The sequence below is a fragment of the Eucalyptus grandis genome, chromosome 11 (genome assembly GCF_016545825.1).
Source record: "Eucalyptus grandis isolate ANBG69807.140 chromosome 11, ASM1654582v1, whole genome shotgun sequence".
Lineage (NCBI taxonomy): Eukaryota > Viridiplantae > Streptophyta > Magnoliopsida > Myrtales > Myrtaceae > Eucalyptus > Eucalyptus grandis.
The window spans coordinates 8,971,002-8,983,168 of record NC_052622.1 but is presented as its reverse complement, the minus strand read 5'-3'; positions in this window follow the sequence as shown (position 1 = coordinate 8,983,168).

Here is a 12,167-nt window from a genome sequence, read left to right as displayed (position 1 = left end):
TGCGGTTTTCTAAAATCATGGCTACTGCGAAATGCACCAACAAGACAAGCAGTTCCTAAATCCCGATGATGTCGCGATGCGAACAAGCTCGACTGTATTTACCTGATTTTAGCTCGACTGTATTTACCTGATTTTAGCTCGACTATATTTACCTAATTTGAGTGGCGGAGGATAGGGAGATGAATGGCTACGAAATCACACGAGAGACATTCCCGACGGAAACAAGGATGCGAACAAGCTCACCGACATATTTACCTGATTCGAGCCGTGAGGGGGAGGAACTCGGATGAAGAAGAAGAAATGCACTTACGAAAGACAAGCACACGAGGAAATCCAAACAAGCACACGTTCTAATGCCAATGGAAACAAGCTTGCAACTTGCTTCGGCAAACTGACTGTCCAATGCCAACGGAAACAAGGATGCGAACAAGCTCATCGATTGTCGATTGTGAGTTGGGGAGGAATTCAGATGTGCACGCGGCAAGCGCAGACTCCGGCGGTCGGAGGAGAGGTGCGGCGAGGAGAGGAACTCGGATGAAGAAGAAGAAATGCACTTACGAAAGACAAGCACACGAGGAAATCCAAACAAGCACACGTTCTAATGCCAATGGAAACAAGCTTGCAACTTGCTTCGGCAAACTGACTGTCCAATGCCAACGGAAACAAGGATGCGAACAAGCTCATCGATTGTCGATTGTGAGTTGGGGAGGAATTCAGATGTGCACGCGGCAAGCGCAGACTCCGGCGGTCGGAGGAGAGGTGCGGCGAGGAGAGGCAATCGGAGGAGAGGTGCGATCCGATCGGAAGCTTTCGCTCTGTCTCCCTCTACCTCCTGTGGGAGCCGCGTGACGAAGAGGAACAAGAAGAAGAATGACCAGCTGTGAATTTTAGGCGGGAAAAAGAGAAAACGCAACAATTTTGTGAGCCCAAACGAACTCCCCCCGCCCCCGGGTGACGTGTCCCAGATGAATTGATTTTCTTTCTTATATTCAAGAACGAAAATATGAAAAGTTTACTCTTTTATCAATTCAGCATATATTTATGCAAATGATGATACTTTTATAGTCTTTTGAGAAAATTCTATAAAAGTACTTTTTGCAAATGATATGAGCAATCAAACTTAAGAATATAATTTTTTAAATGGTGGATCTTTCTCGAAAGAAATGCAAGTTGATGCAAGTATTAATAGTCTAGTATTAAAAAAAAAAAAAATACTTTTTGCAAATGATATGAGCAATCAAACTTGGGGTCTGTTCGTTTCGTGGAAAATATCATATTTCAAGAAAATATTTTCTTGGAAGTCATTTTCTAGGAAAATGACTTTATTTTCCGATGTTCAGCCAAAACCTAAAATTTGAGTGGAAAATATTTTCCACCGTTCGTTAGCTCATTTAATTGTTTGGGAAAATTATTAAAAATTGAATTTTAATATTTTTAATTGACCAAAAAATTAATTTTATTTTTTAATATTTTTTAAAATGAATTTTTAATTATTTATATTTTTAAAAAATGGAAATTTTTATTATTTTATTCTTTTCATTCCTCCTTCCTCCTCCTCCTTCCTCCTCCTTCCTTCGCCGTCGCCTCCTTCCTCCTCCTTCCGCCGCCGCTGCCTCCTTCCCCCCGACGATGGCTAGTTGCCCGGCAGCCGACCAAACCAGGTGGCGGATCCAGCGAGCTCGAGGCTCGGCCGATCTTGCCCGAGCTCACCACGAGCTTCGCCGAGCTTTGGCGAGCCGCAAGCTCACTAGATCTGGCGAGCCGCAAGCTCACTAGATCGGCGGCGGAGCTCGGGCTCGCTTGGATCGGGAGCCCGAGCTCCGCCGCCCGATTCGGTGGGCTCGGCGAGGCCCGAGCCCCGCCCGGCTCGCCGGATCGGCGAGCCGCGAGCTCTGTCGCCGGATCCGGCGAGCTCGCGGCTCGCCATAGCTCGGCAAAGCTCGCGGCGAGCTCGGGTGAGGCTCGAGCCCCGCCTAGCTCGTCGGATCCGGTGAGCCGCAAGCTCCGATGCTAGATACGGCGAGAGCTCCGCCTTGCGGCCCGGGGGTGAGGCTGGTGAGGTCGCCGGTCGCTGGCTTGCGGCCAGTTGCCGGATGTCGCCGTGGCCGGTCGCCGGCCACCGCCAAAGAATAAGATGAAAAGGAAAGAAAAAAAGAAAAGAAAAGAAAAGAAATTAAAAACTTGATTTAAAAAAGAAAAAGAAAAAGAAAGCATAAAATGAAAACGAAAATGAATTGATAAAAAGAAGTAAGAGGGAAGAAGTCATGGAAAACGTTTTCCACTTTTCAGAAGTGGAAAACGTTTTCCTCACTTTAAAAGTTGTTTTTTCCAATGATGGAAAACATCTTCCTTGACTAGTTCATTTTCCGTGAAACGAACACCGGAAAATTCGGAAAACATTTTTCCGGAAGTCATTTTCCACAAAACGAATGGACCCTTAAAAATATAATTTTTTAAATGGTGGATCTTTCCCGAAAGAAATGCAAGTTGATGCAAGTTGAGAATTGGAAGTGGCATGAAATAGTTGTAGAGCTAATAAATAGAAAACATAAATTTAATAAAGGAAGGCCTCCTCAACCTAGCAAGGCAAAAGAAAAGATGAGGGGAAAAAAGGAGAGAAGAGAAAGGCCAGCCCAAGAAAATTTTTCTTGATAAACAAGAAGCGATTGCATGTTGCCGTTGAGGTTGAGATGGATGTACCCTAAAGAAGGCTAAAGCAAGATCTAGGGATCACTCCCCGCGAGGACACCATTCCGACCAGATCCACCATTAAGTCGCGCAATGCGTATGGAATCGCGAGGAGGAGAATGCACTGACCTGGGAGGCCATGTGGGTCCACAAATACGGGGGATTAAGTTTCCCAAATATAATTAACGACTTTGGTACTGTGTGCGTGGATGAGATGTAATCATACAAATACCACAAATCATACAAAAATACACTCTTCCAAAAATATATAGTAACGCACCATGCAATCCAAAGAATGGTACCACCAACTTGGAAAAATAGTCCATCTTAGAATGAGAAGCGCTGAAATCTATAGAGATATTTGCAGCAGAAGTAGTCTGAAAACTTATATCCCTCGTGGCCCTGGCCCTGGCCCCTTTGGCGTTGGCGTTTGACAGACATACCGCACTATTATACTATTCTACCACAACATGATGCTTCAATTGAATCTACAACTATTGCTATTGTTTTGCCTAGCTTAGCTCTAAGTATCCGGCCTAAGTTCATCACCACTTTATGAAGAATTGATCGATTACTATTTACCACATGCTCTGCATATTTGCATATTTACTCGACGGTAAAAGATGTGAAAATGAATAATATGCGCCAACCACCAGCATGGACTCCTTCGGTTGGGCTCCAAGGAGTTCGACTCATGGGTTGGGAGCGAGGCAAAATGATAAAATAACAAATTATCTTAATTAATTAAGCAAAAAGATGTGAAAATGAATTATATGCGCGAAGCACCATGGACTCCTCTAAGGTGTTCTTATCTTCTAAGTGATGACTGTAGAGTGCGTCTAAGAAATCAATGTGAGAGGTGCTTATTATGTAATAGTTAGGGGTGTAATTCATTCTCCATGCATTTATTTCTGTGGAAATGCAGCACAATATCCTTCTGAACAGCGGAGACAACTTCATTATGAAGGCGAACGATGTTGATTTCCTACGCTAGAGGAGCTAGAGGATGGCTGAGAATCCAAAAGTCAATTCAACTCACTTATGTTGTTGATCGACTTCTATGGACATTGTGAATCTTCATAGATGATTACCATATTTGACTTTGATCCAGATTACCCTTAAGTCGCGATCTTGAATTGCAGTTTCTTAGATGCTCTGTATATACAAAGCATTATTTATCGGTTTACTTTAGTTGGTGCTTTTTAAATTCCATTGCTTCCCTCTTCTGTAGCATGACTTCGCTCTTCGACTGCCACAGGTTAGCTTGCAAGGACATGGGCAATGCGGGAAAAGTCTAAGTTAATTGTTGCATCACTTTTGCATGCAAAGGTAAGAATTATTGTGTTAGATCTCATTGAAAAATATTGCGAGTGCTTCTTGCGTGTGGTAAAGTGGACCCTATTACGTGGCACCTGTCCGTTAGTTTGAATAATTTATGGTTTATAAATGCTTAATCATGTCATTATCTTTTCTTTTTCTGCATCTGATGTTTATGTTATAACTTGTTTTGTTGCTTTTGTTAAGGAGTGGATCGTCTGGAAGTTCCTATGAAAAAATTGGCCGTTTCTACTGTTAGAACGCTTTCGTCTTTGTCTTTGGGTGTCGCGATTGCCGGGGTGGCCATCCCATCCGGTTTCTACTTTGGAAGGAAGAAATGAAATGTGAAACAATTCTGTTGCATAATCTTTGTGACGACATAATTTACATGGATGCAACACCATGGAAATTGCGTACAATCAATCTTATTTAGTGACTTTTATCTGCAGCGTGATATTTTCGTAACAAGTTGTAAAGCTTATGGTATTCAAGGTAGATTGTTACATGTCACACCCAAGCAGGACATGCGTGGATATAATCTTATAAGTCGGTTCGCAGTACTTGTTTTCTGATATGGAATTGGGAGGTTGTGTTCCTGGATTTGATGTTTGTGCTGCTGCGGAACTGATTGAATGAGATGGGAAAAGAATAGGAAGGTAGAAATTATGGGAGAATTCTCATCGAAGTTTAAAATTAGAACAAGTGGTATTCAAAGGAGGATTGCCAAGATTAGGGACAGTGACTAGACTTGCTTAATGGATGGGCAAGGTAGGCATAATGAGGAATGCAACATGGTGTGTAGTGGTGGGTGCCCGTTGCGGCATGGTGGATCAATACTAGTGGATCGATTGTGGCCTATCGGCTTGTTAGGACCTCTTGAGCTCACCGGGTCTGAAGCTAAGCAAGCAATTTCATCCTGGGGTCACTCATCCTTAGAGCTCATCCTTAAACCTATATTCTGAGAAAAGTACTCTCTTTCATTGAGGGGCAGGCCTGTAAAATGGTTTATTGGACTGCACAGCTTGTTCGTCAATTGCATCTCTCATGAAATCCAACTTCTAGTTAGGTTTGCTTCTAATTTAGAATAGTCCACTTCAAATGCATGACTTTTCTAAGAAATGTGAATCAAAACACCCTAACATCAATCCAAAATTTAAATTAATTTTGATGAACATCAAGACACCATGTCAATCTGATTTAGTACCCATGGTATTTCTTGTTTTAATTGCCATTCCTATTTTAAACTTGTAATGTGATCTATCCTCATCCGCTTAAAACATGCCATGGTAATCTACCTATATAATTTGCCTAGATGAGATTAAGTCATTTTTTTGCGAAATAAATCATATGCTTTAGTTCTCTCATAAATGCGGCTATAATGTCCAAGGATTACAACTTCTTAGTCCTTATATACAATTAAATTGCACATGAAACCTCCTCTCCGTCATAAAGCATAGACGAGCACTTTGGCTAGAGTGCTCTCAAGCCCTTTCAGTACATTTCACCATTTTTTTAAGGCAAAAAAAAGAAAAAAAAGAAGAAGAAAAGCTTGCGACTTCGATTGTGCCATCTCAAGTGATCAATGAATTTCTTTTTATGAAATTGCTTCAACTATGGCTTCTCTCAAATGGAAACTTCTGCTTGTAATTGTAGCTTGTCACCATCTTTGGGGCAGTATAATAGAACCACTTTGTTCCAAATCATGGAAAAATACTCAACAAGGAGCAAGACTCAAAACCAAATAAAACAAAAACTATAGATACTTGAAACAAGATTTGTGAGCAAACTACTCCAAACTACACTTCGCAGCAAGAATGTCTCTAGGCCTTTTAGGATCAAGAGCATGGGAAAAGACAATAAGATTTTCTTTTCACTTTCTTTTTTCAGTCAAAGAAAGGTCAATAAAATTGAATGATCTGTAATTTAAATTCCACAAGAGTGGCAAAGTTCCACAATGCTAGATCTAGTGCCCAAAACCTCTTCTTCTTCTTCTTCTTCTTCTTCTTATCTTATCTTTTTTCGTATTAAATCTTCAAACCCAATAATTGAACTCAAAATAGGAGGAAAAAAGGGACAGAGGGATTATATTTATCATGTTGCTTAATGGAAGGAGAAATCGTTATTGAAAGGATGGGCTCCCCCATCAACACCCCGGCTAGTGCCTTCACCTCATCACCGCATCTCTATCCCACCCAAAAGAAAAGAAAGATAAAACTTTGAAGAAATCACTGTTGAAAAATTGATAATTCAAAAATACTAGGCCTTCGGTATGTGTAACAATCATCATTGATGAATCATTGATGATAAGTCTTGCTGAGATCTGCCAAGGTAATATTGATTTAACATCACGAGCCCATGTAAGCACCAGAAGCAAAATCACAACAAAAGACGAGTTATGCCAAAATTACTTCATTGGAATGGCCTAAGTTGATGAGAGGAGCAGAGTATTTAAGAACATTTTCTTCCTCTCTTTTTTTTTTTTTTTTTTTTTTTTCGGTGTTTTGAACGATAAACGAGGTTAAATGCTCCCTCCTAACTCAACAATTCAGCATTATCATCTTCTGATTCATATTAACCTCCGTGTCAAAACATCCGAAAAGAAAATAAAATTCTCCTCAAATCCTTGACAACCTGATAGTAATCATCAAAACAAATTTTCTAATCGTAACAATTTGATTGTAAGCAGTTATTAAAGCTATGAAACACACAAGAAAAGGAGCAGCATAGAAATATGTGTTTTTGTATGTATGTAGCGTTATGGTCTTTCAGAAGAAGACGACGAATAAAAAGGGGATTAGAGGAAGACGATCTCCACTAAAAACAGAAAAAGAAAAGACAATTATATCAATGGAAAGCGAAACCACCGAAAGTCATCAAAAGGTACCCTCACGGCCCTCAATAGAATCAATGGGGACGATCATGTTAATATGAAAAGCAAAAACTTTCGAAAAATTGACAGCCAATGGCACGCCTTCACCTCGCCTTAACCCGGTTCGTGGATCGCCTGGCTTGGCCTGGCCACTCGTCCAACTCCATGCGGCTCACTCTCTTCTCTCTCCACTCTCTTCTTTTACTGCAAGAACCTCCTACCCACGCCTCACTTTGGTTTGAACCCTTAAGCTACCACTTTGCCTCTCTCTACCAGCTCTGTCGCCGCCAGGCCCTCTTCCACCGCCGCGTACTACTCATGTGCTCCCGAGCCCCGTAATTCCACAATGCAAAACTATGCTTATCAGCACCTCAATTTTGTTCTCTAAAAGGATAGTTGTCGGTAACATTGCCTCTATCAACTGGAATAACATTTCTAATGAGTCAAAAGAGTACTCACCTGAGTAATAGCACCAAAACTTCCAAGAGTGATGTCGGGAATAAAGTGAGGAATGCTCAACTTAACTTTCTTTGGTAAGGCAGCAAGAAAATGCCCGACTTCCTACCCATAAACAACTCTTTCATGTTTGAACAGAGCAATGGTATGTAGTCCTGAAGTAACTATTGATCAGTTAATGACATGTCCATGATTTGATGCCTAAAACATGAAAACTGGATCCAATGAGTTTACAAATCCATAATGATGTGCATACTTTCAAAAAAATTGCTATAAAACTCCCTAATAGTCCGTAGGCTATTTTGCCCCGTCCCTCCCCCGGCCAAAAAAAAAGGACTTCTAATAAGAAAAGGTTGCCCTTGCCAACACTCCAAACCGACCCTGCAAACTCTGTCTACTTTTCGTTATTACTTCATCTACAAAACCACATGCTCATTCCAACGCTAAGACGGCACGTAAAGAGAATCCAAAAATCTCCAAAGTTTTGAGTACATACGAGACAGGACATCTCCGTCGGTGGCAAAAGTGAGGAAAAACATGCAAAATACATGAGAGGGAGGGGAAGGGGGGGTCCACACTCCACAGACCTTTCTTTCCTCTGAGATAATTGATTCGTGATTCTTGGTTTTGGTTTTCCTTAGTTTGCACTTGGCATGTGAACTTTGGGATACTATTGATGGTACTGCTTCTCCTGCTTCTGAATGGCATTGCTGGCTAGGGTGGCATCATCGTTGTGATTGAGGACATAATCGAGTTCGGAGCGGAAAAACGATGGGCTTTTGGTGGCGATTACTTGGTTTTCGCGGCTTTGTATATGTAGCAGTGGCTTTGAGAGCGCGATTTTCTGATGGTTGACTAGCGTAGTGGAATATGTTCATTGTCTATGTTGTTAGCAGCAGTAGGTGTTGACGGAAGACAATATCTTTTAAACTTCCTAGCCTTCAGAATTGATTAATTCGATCAACTCGGACTTGCTTTTACTGAAATGTATGCACTTATTTGATAAACTCCGCATCTTAGTCAAGTCATGTTCATAATTTTCTGTTCAGCCATAGCCATGGACTTGTGCTCCTGGTTCCGTATGGCTTTTTTCGTAGGCATATAATTCTATCAAGCGGTGTCCTGTTTTTGTGTATTTCCGAGTAACATATACCTCCATCATGCCATATCCGACATTTCTAAATGCGCTGGGTGCTCCTAGGCCACATACACTCCCTAATGCCTGAGGCGCTAGCCACCAAACCAGGCACTAGTACGTTGGCTAGCCTTCATCGAAGGCTTCTTGTTATGTTTGCATTTCAAATTTCTTTGTCAGCTCGGTTCACCAGCTTGGTATTTTGAGTTGAAACAGGTTTAAATATCCGTGTGAGGAGAGATTTCATGGTTGCATTTTCTTCTCGCCAGACTTATGCCATTATTTAGTTGAACGGGATAGGCTAGCAATATATAGATAATTTTAGTCGATCAACATGCGAAGAACTTTAATCTCCGATTCTACGCATGTCCCCGAATGGTCCTATGTAAACAATATGAAGACATGTCGATGGTTTATGCTGGCTAGAGTTTGTATCTTTGGGGGAAGCAGATTAGTAATGTGACGGCCCAAATGGCGGTGCGCGGGGAGAAGGAATGGCGGTGCGTCCGCGCCTTGGTCCCCGGACGTGCGTAGGGAAGGGGTCCCTCTCTTGTCCCACATCGCTTAAGGGGGAAGTCCTGAGCTAGTTTATAAGACTTGGATCTCTCTAATTTGTGTAACGCGTTTTAAAGCCATGAGAACTCAATGTGGGCCCCTGTTCTCCCAAGACCTAAGTTCACATAATTAAATATATTGCCGGAAAACATGCTGTGTTCTTCTTTAATGATATGCAAGAACGTTTTGTCTATCTAATTGTATGCTTTAATTACAGGTAGCAACTTGGAGCGGGCATGCTGCTAAGGTTTGTTTGCTGCTGTTATTTGGAGAGCACTTATTAAGTGTTGCTGTTGATGGTAATGTGTGCAAATGGGCATTCAAATAATAATTGAGAACTTTTTGCCCTTGGGACGCATCTCGTTCGATGGCAATTTTACTCCTGATTGTGTAATGCATCCCGACACTTGCTTAAACAATGTGACTATCCTCTTTACCTCGTCAACTTTCAGTTCATATTCGCTAGCGATGTTTTTTCTTGTCCTTTTCTCTCTCTCATGCACCTCTAATTAATTTGCAAAGTTTTCTCAGTTTGTTTCGGTAGTAAAGATTTGAGAAAAGTAACAGATAAGCTGGAAAAAAGCAACCTGAGAAATTGCTTGCCGTTTGCTTTGTTTTATACCCATCTTGAAGTTATCCACCATGAAAATGAAAATGAGTAGATTTCTTAATAGAGTACAATCATTTTATCATTTACCTTTTCTATATTTTTAAAAGCTGGACATATTGTTTACTTGAGAATGTAATACTATACTGTATTTAAAGATAATATATCTGTGCATCTTTAATTAGCTCTTCATAGCAACATCCAGCCAAAGGTCACTAACTTTGGAATGTGTTATTTGAAAAAATTAAGCTGTCGAGGGAAGAAGTATCCAGGGGGCCCAGCCCTGAAGGGCTATGGAGTATTCCGGTCAAAAAATTTTAACACATTTTACCCTTAGCTTCTCTAATATAGATTGATAAGAGGAGTTTGTGATGTTGAAAGCAGCATGGTCCTCATGTAAGCAGCTCGACTTCTTGGACATGACTAGTATGTCGAGAGGTGGGAATGCGAATGCGAAATTGATGAGGATCTTTCCCTATATTCGTTCAACCTCAAAGAACTTAAGAACTTTGATGTGGATTTCATGCTATTAAATTTGTCTTGTCACGAGGTGACCTCCATGAGAGTTGAATTTAATTTTAGATTTTGAGTGTTATTTCTTGCTATGAAATGTAACACACGCAAAACACGTTCCCATTTGTTTTATTACGTGAGTTCGCCCTTACTTTTGGGATTTGCTTTATTAAAACACATCCTTCTTCTTTGCTCTTGACAACCTTTATTACATTGAATCGGCTATATTTACCCTTCTTGCCTCACTCTTGATTTAAGATTAATATTTTCACCCTTTATTATTGGCTCACGGCACCCTTCTATTATCCCTTGCAATCCCGCTCTTAGTTTAATATTATTTCTTAAGTTTTTTTCTTCTTCTTTTTTTCATTTTTACTAAAAGAAAAGCTTATTCTTCCACACTCATTACATTTCACAGTTTTCTTCTTATTTGTCTTCTTCGGAACTTATTCTAACACTAACCATATATTAGAGTAAGGAAATATTAATTTTTCTGCAAATTGTTTACTTTTACTTTTGTATATTATCCTCACGGTCGTGAATTTGTTTACTTCAAATTTTGGTACAAATTTACGAGAATTTACTCAAACATTGAATATTGTGGTTCATGTATGCATTATACACAATTTACTCAAAGATTATCCTCTTACTTGAGCTCAAATTACTTTTTGAATAATTGTTTCCCAATACAGACCAAAAAAATTTAAATGTTTCCTAATATAAAAAGAAATATAAAATCATGAACAAAATAATTTTTTTTTTTGCATTCTTGTATTTCGCATTATATCACAATCTCCATCCTATATAAGCCACATGTTGGTTTTGAATTTCACTAACTAGAATTTGACCGTGCAGTCTCGATCTCTCTATCTATTGTATCAATCGTGAAAAACTTTATACCATTTAAAAAAAAAAAAAAAAAGAAGAAGAAGAAGAACTAATAAAACTTAAAGTATTTGGATTTAGGTGAATAGTAATGTTTCGCATTCAAAGTAACCAGGGTCGCAGAGCCATGGTCATAGACTCATAGCTTGAGGTTTCAAGCTGCTCCTGCAGCTGCTCAAGCCTCGCGTGGGTGGAGCCGGTCCGGCACAGCGGGAGGCGCGCAGAAAGCGCTTTACGAGAGAGCAATAAAGCATTGTCGGTTCAAAAATCGGTTTGGTCTTTGCCGAGTACCCGTCTATTTTTCCCAAGGGCGACGATGCAAGGGAGGCTATCATGGCCATTTCGCATCTCCCACCTGCTACCGAAGAAGAAGGAGACCATTGCGTTCTAAAGACGAAAGCGAGGCCACTCCGAAGTCAAATCCTCGTAAAATCTCATCAACTTTCTTGAAAGTCTCGACTGTTGCTTGTTGATAATCTTTTCTGGCTCGTTTGATCGGAGTGATTTTTGACTAATTGATGGGATCATGCTTACCGTATCGACAAGATATGACTTTAACATCATTATGTTAAAAATTCGACATGTATTAGCCCCTAAAACAATAGAGATGTCATTTGACATGTTCCTGTCGTCCGTAGATTAATGTATGTCCAATACAGCATCACGACCCATCAAGAGTGATTTGTAAATAATAATATTAGCATTGGGGTTAATTTATACTTAAGGCACCAATTTTCACAATATAGATAGGCAAAAGTATTATCCCGAAAATAACTTGGAGAATTCGCTAATGACATCTTGCGCTCCAATTCCAATAAATCAATGCCGTGTCGATTCATATTAGCCCAAAGTATGATTTCAAAATAAATAAGCGCCATTGCAAGGAATTAATTTTATCGGATAGAGCTTTGGGGACTGTTTTCCCGTATACAATTGAGGAACTTTCCGGTAGTTTTCAGTTATTGATAGAGTTGACTATTTCAATATCGTACCATTGACGAGGACCCATCCCATTTGGTTTATATCTTTCCGAATCAGGGTGAAGATACTTAATTAGAAAAATTTTGCATTTCAATGACCACACGAGAAAAACAGTACATTCCTACACATTATCATAATAAAATTTATATCATTTATAAAAG